The following is a 14,937-nucleotide window of genomic DNA, read 5'->3' as shown; positions in this document are numbered from 1 at the left end:
CAGGAATCATCCCAGCTCCTAATCCAGACAACAGTCCTGTCAAAACTTGACTATTGTAACTCTCTCCTTACTGGCCTACCGGCATGTGCACTGAAGCCTCTCCAACTGATCCAAAATGCCGCAGCTCGCTTGGTCTTCAACCAGCCAAAATTCTCACATGTCTCCCCCCTGCTCCGCTCCCTGCACTGGCTCCCGGTCGCTGCCCGCACAGAATACAAAACTCTGATGTTGGCATTTAAAGCAACCAAAGGTATGGCTCCCCCATATCTTGCCAGCATGATTGAACCCTACAAACCCTCCCGCGCACTCAGATCAGCCAACGCAGGGAAGCTGGAAGTACCCTCACTAAAAACGCCGGGACAACGCTCCACACGTCCCAAACTCTTCTCCCTTCTGGCCCCAAAACTGTGGAATGCACTTCCCGTTGCAATCAGAACTGCAGCATCACTCCCGATCTTCCGCCGTAGTCTGAAAACCCACCTTTTCAGACTCCATCATGGCCCATAGCACTTACCCTACCCCCTTAGACAGCACTTCTTAGACTTATATAGCATTTGAAACAGACTTATAGCATGTCATGTAGACAGCACAATAAGTGCATTGTATGTAGTCATAGCACTTCATAGTATATATGTACAGCATAGTATAGCACATATGTGTAGTTTATATGTATAGTGTCATTATATAGATATGTTCTAGTTATAGTTTATATGTATAGTGTCATTATATAGATATGTTCTAGTCACGGTCTTAGCTTACGCATGTTTCGCGATAAATGCATTTTGTTACATATGTGATGTATTCCCATGCTTTTTGTTCTTGCCTATTGTAAGTCGCTCTGGATTAAGAGCGTCTGCTAAATGCCTAAATTGTAAATTGTAAATTGTAGAGCAACATCATGTGATCTCATCTCACGTGATCACATCATGGGGAAGCATATTGTAAAGAACAGTCAGAGTCGGTTAAACTTGCATCAGTAAAGTCGAGTTCTTGCCACATATCGACAAGCCCCGGCTGCCCAATTACCACAGGTTGTTTTGACCGGTCGCCTTGTCAAACATCCTCTCATTCACATCAAGCCAGTTACTCATCTCGGTCATACACACCACTCCTGCCGTCCCACTCTGATAGCAGTAGCAGTACAATGTTATCATCGAGAAATGTTTTATCAAACATCTCTGACAATTATCAGGACAGCCCTGTCTGCCTCTGCCCTGATCATATGTGAGCAAATCGGGAGTTTTAACATTGTCTCTTTTCAACCTCTCACTATATAGGAAAATCTTCCCAGATAATCACTCCCAATCAGGCTCGAATTCCAACAATGCTTTGGTTGTTTTGACACCCAAAATCGTCAGTTTTCATTTGAGTTATATTATGTTGACCTCTTAAGGGCCCTACAACTTCATTTATTGAAATGTTTTGTTAATGATTTGTTACTTTTTTAAATTAAACAAACTTTGAGTTTGAAACCTGTGTTATCCTTAAGCCTTGACTGCTCGGTCCCTCACACCATCTGAAGAGAGCAGAAGCGGGAGAACAAGGCAGAGAAAGTGACAAGGAGGAGAATGAGGAGGATACAATGAGTAGAAGTTTCAATTTTCCGCCTCTCATCTTTTGATCTGCGCTCCCTCCATCTCTCCCTCTACACTTGGTCACAGACACAGTTCAGTAAGTTCCGTCGTCAGGCTTATGCCTCCAGAACAGATGAGACAGTTCGCTTCCCTTGTCAGGCGTGTGTCTCCAGAACAGATGTGATGTATCAAGGCACACCTGGGGTGTAAGGTCACATTTCCTGTGTGTCGGTCGGTTTGAGAGAAGATGTGACAACTGCCCAGAATGCCAAACACACAAGCTGGAATCAGAGATACTATCGCTTCCCTTAACCAGATTTTACTTTTACAGCAAAATGTTATTTTCCGGGTGAAAGAAAAGTTGATCGTCCGTCTTTCCCCTCTATGGTCACTAGTCCACACAGCGTTTGTTTACTTCCGGTTCACATCTCGGGTACCGTGGGGCCACTATTATCAGGAGCTGTCTTACCCAAAAGAAAAACAAATTCACACACAGAAGGCAAAGGCTACATATTTTCCCTGACTACTGCTGTACTGCAGCGTTCTCCAAGACACGTTCATCCAGCACAGAAGTAAAATACATTGGGAGCGAAATATGGACTCATTGTTTCCAGATGAGGATCACTTTCCCGGGCCAAGAGGAAAGAAACTTCACCGATGTAGAAGAAGTGATGGACTATGCAAAAATGTGTAACATCAAGAAACTTATATGAATATGGTAGGACTTAACCTTGCACAGAAACTAAGCCACACGTTCAAAATATAACCAATGCCAGTTGTTTGAATCAGACTCTGTAAACATATCTGATTGCAACCGCATGTCACTCAATATCCCCATACATGGGAATGCCCCCATATATGGTGCCCGGGTCTCGTGACATCACCAGGGATGGAGATCCCTGATGTCATCGTAAATGCGACCTGCTGTTGCAATTAAGCCCATACAGTATATGGAGATCCCTGATGTCATCAATATTGGCCAGCGACTCTACATCTGACCTCAAACCTCAAACCCTTACAATGCACTTTTACAGCGGGAGAACAGCGGCGAGCAACACTTGAATTTCATTGGCTATCGCCCAATCGCCCACTATCGCTGGACGACGTCGCCCAAAAGATGAATTATTTTCATCTTTTCGGCCGACGTTACTCAGCCCACTTTTCGACCTGTTCGAACTGCTATTGGCAGCTATCGCCAGTAGTTGCCGGGTCCTATTGACAAATGATGCACTTCCGTAAAATTCGTCTGGCTACTGTAGCCCACTGTTAAAACGTACTGTAAGATTTCCATTGATATATGCAGCCACGCTCGGCAGCTGGCGAAAACTAGAGTTCTCAACAGGCCCGAAAATTAAGGCCCAGCCCTCATCACCCTGTACACTCAAGACACTGCCCCCGCTGCCACCCTTAGATCTCCATATTTGATCTGACCCCCCATGCCAAAGCGCCAGCGCTCGCCCAGCAGTCTGCCATCAACGAGGCGGATGCTTCTCGCCCTTAGGCGTCTTACTGGTAACGTTTTAAGCTAGAGGTTGTAGATGTGACATTAATCAAGATTGAGCAACTACATTGCCTAGTTTGTACCTAAAATATATAGACCATTTACAGTACAAACTAGCTACCAGACATGAGCATCGAGTGTCTGTACATCCCACAACCATATCTGTACTATCTCAACAAGCACGTCCTCCGTCTTAGCATGATTGACACAAAGGGAGCAGGGTTGCCAAGTCTGCTTACTTCCCACGCACAACTTTTTTCGTGGGTTCGTGGGTTGCAGTTTTTTGGGCTTGTTTTAAAAATGTGGTTTGTTTTGAAAATCAAACAAGCCAACATTTCTTTGATACATTTATTTGATATAATATATATAATACTAGAAAAAGTGCCCTTCTGGGCACAGGTCTCCACCAGGAGGATAGGACTGTGTGAGATGTTTGGCAAAATGTTTAGGAGTAATATAAACATGTTTGCCTTTGATGGCAATTGGATGATTTGAGGCATTTTGTTCCAAAAATGTGTTTTGGAAAAATCAACCTGTTGGTGGCGCTATAACAGGCCAATGTGAAAAGGGTGGGATATATTCCTCAGCCTAGTAAGAAAATGTGTGAAAGATTTCACGTAAATTGCATGCTGCGTTCATGATTTGAGGCTTTTGTTCAAAACGGGGCAATCTTGCTAAACTGTGAAAGCCAATTATAGCCAATTAGGATGGAATATGAAATATCGGACAGATCCGACTTGAGCACATGACCATAGAGATACTGTGTAACGATTTGTGAGATTTTTGGACAGAATCTGGAGGAGTAATATAAAAAAATGTGTTTTACAAAAGTCGGCCTCCTGGTGGCGCTATAAAAGGCAGATGCGGAAAATGCAGGTCAAAGGTTTGTCCTTGGCCTCTAGGGAGTGTGCATGCAACGTTTCACGCAGATCGGTGGAGTTTTAGGTAAAAAATGTGAAAAGCTGCCTCATGGTGGTGCTATAACAGGCCGTTCTGGAAAATGCGGGGCAGAGGTTCATCGTTGGCATCCAGGGAGTGTGTGTGCAAAGTTTGGCATCGACCAGGTTAACGGTGCCGGAGATTAGCTGGTAACGGACGGACGGAAGGACACACACACGGACGGACACACACACACACAGACGGAGTGCAAAACATACTCTCTCCCCATGCCTTCGGCCTGGTGGAGACAATAATATAAATAATATACTGTACTATAAATAAGTAATGGGGGAGTGTGAATCACATTGAGTGACAGAATCGGTCTGGTTGGCTAAAGTATGTGTGTTATCTATCTATAATTGCACCAAGTCTCTGTCTGTCTGTCTGTACGTACGTGTGTAATCCACATAACTCGAGAACCGTTCGCCCCACCGACTTCAAATTCGACACACACGTCCCCACAGGGAGTGCAGTGCCCGGTGTCGAGTCGGTCGGACGGTTCTCCAGAACCGCCACAAAAGGCCTCTGCCTGGGCTCTGGACAGGGCCCCTGCCCAGGGTCCATATATGGAGCTGACCTGTTCTGACATCATTCTGACGTCTGCATAGACTCCATATTTGGGCATGCCTGATAAAGAACTCCATATATGGGCATAAAAGGGACACAGATATAATATCTGGGTGGGGCATGCATTTCCAACTTGCATCATTGCCCAAGGGCACCGCTGTATAGAGGCCCCACGGGCACTGCTCTAGTATTATAATAAATGACCAAAATATTCATTATTATAGACATACATAGTATATATAATGATAAATGCATCAACTCGTTTTATTTATACTTGTTTTGGCTTGTTTTTCGAGGGGAGATTTGCCTTTCTCTCGCAAGAGTTGGCTTTGTTTTGGCTTGTTTTTGGAGGTGGGTTGCACTGAAAGGGAGAGTACTCTCTGTCAAAGCATATTAGCTCTACATAATATTTGACTGAATGAGTGCTTGGAACACACACAGTAGTACATGAAAAGCGATACATCTGGGCTTGATGTTGACAGATGTAGCCCAATCAGCAGAGTTTGTTTGTTTGTTCGTTTGTTGTAAAGAGACAAGAGCTCTCTCCTGCTCTCAGCTTTTCTGTCATGCACATTGGCCTTAATTATTTTTGTTTGAATGCATTTTCAAGCAGGGACGGTGGACTGGTGGATGCTTAGCCCCCCCTAAACCCCCCTCCCCATATTCCCTATTGACTGACTTCTATGTAAACCAAACTTCATTAGCCCACACTCTAAATAACCAGCCCCCCCATAGTCCCCCCGGTCACCATTTTCTGAATCCGTCGCTGTTTTCAAGCCAATTTCTAAACTTCTATTTCGTCCCGGGTGCCTGACTCGGGACGAGTCAGGCACCCGCGACGATGGGCACTCGTTGCGACGACACAGACAGCCGTCGAAGCGACCCGTCGCGGTCGCAAGTGGAGCTCGCTGTCTCTCCAAATATGTGCTATTAATTAATTATTTTAGACTAAGTGCAGCGTTTGACAAAATAGATACAATCTGGTGTTGCATCACACTGCACTTGGAAGAAAATCACCTGCAAGGAATTTCTTGACATAAAGTAGCTCATTTTTATGAAACAAACACTTTGCAGATCAGCTAAATGAAGTGCATACATATCTTAGCCAGCTCCTGGATTAGCTACAACAGCTGGCAGTTCAACATCACCATTCAACCAGTTATCCTAAGCATGCATTCCTAACTATTTCAGCTAAGAACACAAAGTAAGCAAGAGACATTAAGTTTCCTTATGGTTTTGAGTCACAGCTTGCAGTTTGTGAAATAATAGAGGGCACCCGACCACAGTCCAACCACTAAGTCTCATCTACACCACAGCACTGTTTATTTCCATTGCTATAGAAAAGATAAACAGGCCACAAGAATGGAAGCAGCACTCTCCTGTACCTCTACTTTGCCTTAATATGACTCATCTAGTCACCCTCAGTATTATCTTATTCCAATTTTTTGAGTGGTGTAAACCACTCATACAACTGGCTTTGTTGAGTGGTGTAAACCACTCCTACAACTGGCTTTTTTGTGCAGAAAAAATGAGCATGGTTGCTATGTTCACCCTGTTCACCCGGGTGTGATTTCATTACCTGGCTTTGTTTGTGCAGAAAAAATGAGCATGGTTGCTATGTTCACCCTGTTCACCCGGGTGTGATTTCATTACGTCAGACATGATTTCATTACGTCAGACAGACCTTACACCACTCAGTTCACACGGGTGTGATTTTTATTAGTTTACGTGTCTGTCTGTTCGTACCAAAAAATGAGCATGGTTGCTATGGTCACCCAGTTCACCCGGGTGTGATTTCAGCTTTGTTAGTTTACGTGTCTGTTCGTACCAAAAAATGAGCATGGTTGATGCTGATTGGTTGATGCTGATTTCATTACGTCAGACATTACGTCAGACCACAGCTGATCAGGCTATATAATACCTTACACCACTCAGTTCACACGGGTGTGATTTAAAATTAATTGGCGCTCACAGCAGCAAAGACTACTGAACAGAACTGGAGTCATTTCCCAGTCTCATCTTTCCAAAAGACAAAGCTAAATCCATCTGAGGATGACCCTCACCCCTCAAACAAACACACAATCAATGTTTACCAATACACAGACTTATTTCCCCTGGGGGGGAGACATTTCCTCTGAGAGTTTCCCTGATATGATATTAAGCACATTCCAATTTACAACAGTGGGAAATCATTATTTCTCATGCATGTGCACGTGTGTGTCTTGCATAACAACACCACGTTGAAATCAGAGGTGCCATTTATCAATTGAGTCATGTGGATGCAATGGGTGGTGTGATTATGTTAGCCTCAGGCAGCCTCTTACAAATAATATTCAGTGCAAACTGCGCGCACACAAGCATATTATTCATCATTAAACAAGCCGACATGCTTCGTAAAAGGCTTCATGACACCCTACGACAAAGACAATCACTATGTGCACATCCTTCATGGGATAAACATTAAATAGTACACAATGTGTTCTGTCACACATTCTCATTTAGTGGTGCACAGACATGCATAAATAAGCACACAAACTCAAACTCATGCATACAAACTGAGCATAAAGCGTGGCACTTTGGTCTGCTCCGACGGTACTAGAACTGTGTGTGTGTGTGTCTGTGTGTGTGTGTGTGTGTGTGTGTGTGCTCATGAGAGAGAGTGTGCGTACATGTGTGTGTGTGAGATAGAGAGAGAGAGAGAGAGAGAGAGAGAGAGAGAAAAAAAAAACTCTGCTGCGCTCTGTTAAGGGAGTAGGCGAAGCAAAGGGGAACAGAGGTGATGCAGGCTTGAGCAAGGGCATTTCCCTGCTTCAAAAAGCAGCTCCATGCTGCATTTCATGTCCTGGAAGGCTGGGCTTCACCTCTACTGAGTGTGACGAGAGGCAAATGGAATTCAACTTGACCCAGAACATTATACTGTGTATTATACTGTTTCTGGCTCAGACTCATAGCTCAGACTACAGGATTGCATCCTCTTTTCAGCCTCTGCTTTCATGTGGAATAGAAAGTACTGGGGACATTTATCTATTGACTGAAGCCTAATGTTAGTTGTACAGCTGTGATTTCTGACAAGCAACAGCCATACAATGTATTGAATTGTATTCATTTTGCTTCAACAGGTATGTGTTGACCAACTATACTTATAGTAGTACACTTATTGGAACCTGCCGATAATTAAGCGTCTTTGGGTACTCAGAAAAGCGCTATATAAGTTTGAGATATTAACAGCAACAAAAAAAAACATTTCCCTTGGGACACAGCCTGGGTTAAGATTAAGGGTTTGAATCCAACACAATGCCTCCGTTATTGGCTGTGTTTGAGGATTCTGTCGCTGGACTTGTGACTCCTGGGCCTGGCCTGGGCACCTGTTCGTCACTGTCAGGTGTACATATTACACTCAACCTGATGTACCACCTGGTAGAGTTCAGCAGCAAAAAAAGGTACTGCTTCCCAAGGGAATTGACAGAAATAATAAATATAGGAAGAAATTTGTTAAAAAGAATTGGAACAGTTGGAAGAAAAAATAAATCCCTCTCTCTACCACACTACTGCATATCGGCACACGATCAGTTCTCACTGTCTCCGACTCCTAGCTGCCTTTATATTTCTCTCCTTTTGCTCAACAGTCCCACGCCTTCCACCCTCCTCTGCCACCTCCTCTGCTCTTAATTCCCTGCTGAAGTACCCACACTCTGAAACCTCTTTCCTACTGATCCATAGGTCACCATTAAGTAGTGACTGCACCTGCCTCCAGTGAGCCTTGTAATCGAACCACACGGTTGTAATTAACAATGTGTCTTAATTGAAAAAAACCCATCATTCATCAAAGGTGGTGTGCTTCCACAAGAGCAAGATGTTCTCAACTGATTAACTGTCCGCGGGCTGCAGTTCCCAAACACATCTGGATGAATGGATACATTGATTTGACCGAATCCCTCGTTTAACTTGTTCCGACCAATATCTATGGTTGATGTATGGTTGTGGTGATCAGCACAGTTTAAAGGAGCATAGGGCAGATCAATATGTCACATATGCTCACAGTAATCACATTATCATTATGTCATTTAGGAGAGATGTGGGTCATACAAATTACATCCGTGACGGAGCCATATGTACTGAAGAATATACACACATTAGGCTAGCAGAACATATTTCTAAGGTAATATAGCAATTAGGTAATGATTGCGATGACCATCGTAGTCATAAGTCATCGTCCTCATTGTCATCACTATAATCACAGCTGTGATAACATGGTTTTGTTCATCATGTAAACCTCACACAATGTAACTGAATAAACCAAATAGAAACAGCACTGACTATTTTAGTGACCTTAATTTAAACATTTAATGTTTGAAATTACATGGAAAAACAATTACTAAACTGAATTCTAGATTAATGTTAGCACTTGGAACACCAGCCTTGATGTATTGTGATATTAAACTGTAATCTTTCACTCACCTTTAGGCTGTTTATCGCTTTATTTAGCTGCCGACAGCCAGAAAGCCCAGCAGGAGGAAGAGTTCTAAGAGAGCCCAGAAGAGAGGAACGCAATTAATAGATGGATAAATACATTTATATTAGTGGAACATAGCAAAGTGGCATTTCCTCATCCCCCTCACCTGAGCCAGATAGCAATCTCTCAATATTTTCAAAGAAGAATTAAGAATTTGTTTTGAACCAAAAGGGTTCCTAGATTGAATACATTCTGTGTAGATGTAGAATAGATCATTACAGAGAAACTGGTGATATGGCAGGGTTCAAGTTGAGCACAACTGTATTTGTGTGGTGAAATGTAGCATATGATATATGGTATAGCAGAAAAATATAGTTAAGTCTTACTGTTGTTGGATCTGATCTGACTTTGCATTTTCTTTCCATACAATATGTTGATGTTGGACACAATTTACTGAACTTAACAATTTTTTACTGCTATATCGTATACCTCACCTCACCACACAAATATACAATTGTGCTGAACAATCTAACTTCTGGAGTGAAGGAAGTTACCATTTTAACATAAAGCATAATTTATTTAAAACTGCAGAAAAGAAAGAACTCTTATTACAGCCTGTTCATGCTTTTCATTATAGCCAGATTGGGAATTACGTTAAGGTACCGCAGACTACCTGACCTGCAATGGAAGAGATAATGCCATACTGTACAGATACATAAGAACATGTTCATTTTAATCATCACATGTAGGTGATAATGGGATGTGTGTACAGTATTGTGTGTGTACGTTTCTGCATGCAGGCATGCGTTTGTGAGTGTGCGGTGCAGAGAGTGACACATTGAGTCATTGGACCTGGGGAGGCCGTGTCAGGGGCCTGAACAGCTCATGGCTCTGTAAACATAGACAAATGTGCCCTACAGGAGCGCCGGCCACCCCACAGCTCCACTATGCCTCAAACTAATGAATTTTTAAAGACAGCATCAATCAAACCACAGGCCGGATCAATACAGCAAAGAGTGGATTTCATCAGTGGTGTGGAGCAAGGGTTTGGTACACACATTGCTTCCAGTCGGGCTTCCTTGTCAAGTGTCACTTACCCATACTATCCAAGGGGGGCTGAAGATGCGTCCTCTCTGTGGGCTGACTGACCTACATGGTTGATTAACATGCGTAATAGCCAGTCAATCAGAGCATTAATTGCCAGAGTCTTCATGGATCATCAGCAGTATAGAATCATTTTAGGAAAACAGAGGTCAAATCACCAGACTGCAAGTAACTGACTGCCAGCTAGAGCTACTAGCTATGCCACAATACATTTCCGTTTTTTTGTTAAAAGTTTAAAGCACTATATTCTGATTTGCTATATAGTGTTTGTTCAATAAAATGGGTCTCCCCATTTTATTTTCGGGGTCCGTTGCTATAATCACAATTTTCAATTTTCAACCAATCAGTAGAGAGTACGGTCTGTTTTATCAGCTTCATTCGTTCGAGTTCCAAATTTGTTTGCATCACTTCCAATTTCACTTGTTTATCCTCTACTCGGCATAGCATGAGTTCTGTCCCCTGATTGGATAAAATTGGTATCCAGACCTGAAAATGCATTTTCTATTTTTGTTAAAGACCTGGATAGACAGGGAGACCCATTACCTGGATAGACAGGGATACCCATTACCTGGATAGACAGGGAGACCCATTACCTGGATAGACAGGGAGACCCATTACCTGGATAGACAGGGATACCCATAGCCCGTCTCCGGACCCCCCGGGTTGAGCTCCTTTGGACCTACATAAAGTCATCAAAATGTCAGAAACTTTAACGTAGGGTTCCGAAAGGAGCTAGGATACCCATTACCTGGATAGACAGGGAGACCCATTACTGAACAAACTCTCAATGATTACACACTTAGCCTACCCTACCTTGAAAGTTACTACCTTCAACAGGTGTTTTGATGATGCTACTGTACTGTTTTATTTTTTGGGAAACAATGTAATTGGATGAAGATTAGTCATAGAATCAAAGTATGGGGATTAATTGATTCTTATTGTGAGAGAAAAGACAATGGGCTACCCTGTCCGTTGTGCAGTGAATTGATATCATAACGAATTGAACAGAAGAAAAGCAATCCTTATAATTAAATTAGAATACAATTAGAGATGTAGAGAGTAATTTGAGGCAACATCAAGGATGATAAAGGAGCAGAGATACACAGAAGGGAAAATGGAATGCGTTATAGGTGAAAACAGAGCGAGGACACAGATGGAAACTGGGCACAATCATTTGTCAGCTGTGTCACACGCACGCACGCGCGCACACACACAATCAAGGCACTGTGTCGGGGCCGGGGGTCATGCTCCCGATTCCCACCTCTCAAAGTTCCTATACTGTACATCTCCACAATGCAGAACTATAAAGATTATTTTTTTGTTTACCTGCAACCATAGGTTAGACCTGCCATGGTATTCATTGTGTAGATCCCCTCCTTTAAATGTATAATTATCCACCTGTTTCTTAAGGAACTTACTGGGGAAAAACACAGGAAGTGAATGTGTCCAACACTTCCTATTCAGTTGTCACAGCCTGTGTTGCCATGTCTGCTTATTATAAGCGACTTTTGGCTTGTTTTTTTGTCTCTTGTAAATATTGGTAGTTTCCGATTGTGGGTTTTTTGGGCCTGTTTCTAAAGTATACAGTAGTTGCTTATTTGGGCTTGCTTTCTCATGTTTAAACCAGTGGTTCGGTTCCCTATTTTCAAATATCCAATGTTTCTATTTGCAAAATCTGGCAACACAGGTCACAGCAGCAACAGCAAGTCAGCAACCAAGATGGTAATAGCAAGTCAAGTCAAGTCAATTTATTTATATAGCACATTTAAAAACAACAGCAGTTGACCCAAAGTGCTTTCCAGAGAACAGGTAGACCGTAGTCTATCCACAGTGCAATAGTAGAACATGTAATACAATCATAAAACAGGCCAAGCAAACAAAGTGTAGGTGCAGCTACAGAGAAAGCCTGATCACCTTTGGTTTTCAGATTTGAAGGGGGGACTGCAATGAGTTTGAGAGTGGAGGATCTGAGTGTCCTGGTGGTAGGGGGAGCTGTTATTAGTTCAGAAATATAGGAAGGGGCAAAGCCGTCAAAGAGTAGTGATTTTAATTGAATGCGGAATTTAACAGGTAACCAGTGTAGTTTTGCCAATGCAGGGGTGATATGATCTCGTTTTTTTGTTCCAGTAATCAGTCTGGCAGCAGCATTTTGGACCCTCTGTAGGCGGGAGATGGCGGAGTGGGGCAGACCCAAATATAGAGAGTTGCAGTAGTCTAACCGGGAGGTGATAAATGCATGAGTGACTGTGACTACTGTAGGTCTGTATGGGTTAGAATGGGTTTTAGTTTGGCTATGGTTCTGAGCTGGTAAAAACTGCCTTTTAAAACATTACTGATTTGTTTGTTAAAATGTTGTGCTGTGTCAAAGACTGTGTCAAAGACTCCCAGGTTTTTAACAGAGCTTTTGGAGTTTGACATGCTATCTCCGGTTCAGGATTAAGGATAAGAAAAGGCCGCACACACGTAGCCACGATGCTGTATATTTATTGAAAAGAAACCAACGTTTCGACCTTTCTGCCTTCTTCATTCCCTGAAGAAGGCCGAAAGGTCGAAACGTTGGCCCAGTCCGCACGCAAATTAACAATTTTACTGTGTACTCAAAATGCATTGTGTAAATGTTATGATGTCATACAAATTATATAATTATTGGTGAATTATTGTAATACAATACATTAAGGCCTGGATTATCATTAGTAAATTCAATAATATATGATGTAGGTTATTTTGAAAGGAAATAATTAGGCTACTTTCATCATCAATATTGAGGTTATTTGTACTGTCAAAAGTTAGAAAAATATGCTTATCGGAGCAGAGGACTCCACAGGTCAGGTAGTAGAAGTCAATTTGCGTGATGTTTGGACAAAATCTGTAGGAGTAATATCAAAAAACGTGTGTTGCAAATATCAGCCTCCTGGTGGAGCTATAACAAGCTGATTGAAAGATTTAAGGCAGAGGTTCTGCTCTGGCCTCCAGTGAGTGAATGTGCACGGTTTCACGTTGATCGGGCCAACAGTGCCAGAGATAACATAAGAAAAAGCGGCGATCATTGGCGAAAATTGTCTTTTTCAATACTTGACAGGCCAGAGAATCCTAATCGTGGGAAACACGCACACAGCATGAACCTTTCATAAAACTAGCACCATCAATGAAAAAAACACTCATCATAAATGGTGTTCATGTTTGAATATACAGTATAGTATCACTACTGGGCTTATTATGTGAAGTGATTCACTCAAAAAGGTTACATTTGATTGGCTGAGCACAGAATGTGATGTATGATGATGTATTACGAAGAGCGCCCCTCACTTCACACAAGTGTGATTTTTTAAACCTTTTTGAGTGCTCGGATCGCTGCTTTTTCTTGTGCTATAGTCCCTTTAATCCTTGAAGCACCATCCGTACTTTGTTAACTGCACCTCCACTGAGCACCTAGTTGATTTATTTTTTTCGCAGCACCAGAGATAAGCTGTAGGCCTACACAGACGGACACACAGACACACACTTGACGGACAGGGGCGAAAACATAGCCTCAGCCATCTGAGCCATGCCTTCGGCCTGTCAGACACAAAAATGCATGGAGATAGATTCTGCATGGTGGAGCATTTTTCACAGCTAAAGGAACAAAAGAGAAATGAGCTTTTGCGCCTGTCGTAGACATGCGCAGAACAAGTTCAGTCAGGGAACCTCAGTACCGCCTCAGCATCACGCTCCCATTCACATGATTCACTCAGCCAATCACACACTCACTCCATCTTCATACCGGCTACTTTAACCGGAGGTTTGCATTCCTCCTTCTGCTTGCTTGCTCGCTGCTGCTACCGTATACCTGCGCGCTGCAGTATACAACTTGCTTGCTGCTTCTGTATCAGCGTGCCGCTGTATACAAACCTTCTGCGTCTGCGCAATTCTACTGCTGCTGACGTTGCTTTCACGGTTTTCCACGCAAACCTGGTAAGTCAGGGGGTTTGAATTGGTGGGAAGAACGTGCACTGCTTTGTTCACCGACGGAACCTAGATCAAGTTGAAGCTGCTGCTTAAATGTTCTCTTCTGTTGCCATTTTATCGTTGTGCCTCAAACACCGAGATCGCATTTGTTAGCCAATGAATGTCACGTTGGGTCTGTCCTGCTCACAACACTAGTCAAGGAAGCAGCCTTACCTGCTATCGAGTTGCTCTGCTTCTCCGCCGTTCTTCACATGTAAATCCAGGCCAATGTTTTATAATCATTCAGACAGCGGTCACGTTTAGTGCGCATTCTTGTCTTGACTGCCTAGTAGTAGGCCTACTAGTCAATATGTGGACGTAATATGGATTAAAAGTATACACTAGTCTGCGTCTGCGACTAGTTTGTCCAGAGGTAAAGTAGGAGGAGAGTGGCGACACGCTTGATCTCCAGTTCCAACATCGTTCCTATGGCTGGAACTATCCCGTTGAGATAGAATGAGCACTTCCGCATTCCATTGTTGCCACGTAAGTCGCCACCATTACTAGATTACTCTGAGTATGTCCGCATCGCGTCTGTCAGGCATGTTGCCACGTCTGGTCATTATAAGCATCTTGGGCTTGTTTTATTTAAGTCACTTGCCGGGTAAACGTCGTTGTTAAACCCACGGTGCATTTGAAGCACCCTCAGTCTAATATGTTGTTAAAATTATTGACGTTGTTTGGACTGTTTTCATAAGGATTCAAGATTGTTTTTGTGGCTTGTTTTCGCGGACCTGGCTGCTTGTCTCTTCCAATATGGCAACTCAAGTTTTCTGATCAGAATGAAATGTCCAATGCAGCGTCAGTCAGAAGTA

At 42.9% G+C, this 14,937-nt stretch overlaps 1 long non-coding RNA gene across 1 annotated transcript in view; it reads right to left on the bottom strand.

Moving 5' to 3' along the window:
* Positions 1-10,243, bottom strand: part of LOC306936849 — a 60,903-nt gene extending 50,660 nt beyond the window's left edge. Inside the window, exons 1-2 of the long non-coding RNA XR_013791551.1 lie at positions 10,132-10,243; positions 9,040-9,103 (exon numbers count right to left, since the gene is read on the bottom strand). This is a non-coding gene — a long non-coding RNA (uncharacterized lncRNA). The remainder of the gene's footprint in view (positions 1-9,039; positions 9,104-10,131) is intronic.
* Positions 10,244-14,937: the final 4,694 nt, after the last annotated feature.

This window comes from Electrona antarctica (genome assembly GCF_951216825.1).
Source record: "Electrona antarctica genome assembly, chromosome: 14".
Lineage (NCBI taxonomy): Eukaryota > Metazoa > Chordata > Actinopteri > Myctophiformes > Myctophidae > Electrona > Electrona antarctica.
The sequence above is the reverse complement of the archived record's forward strand: the minus strand, read 5'-3'. Positions and strand labels throughout refer to the sequence as shown.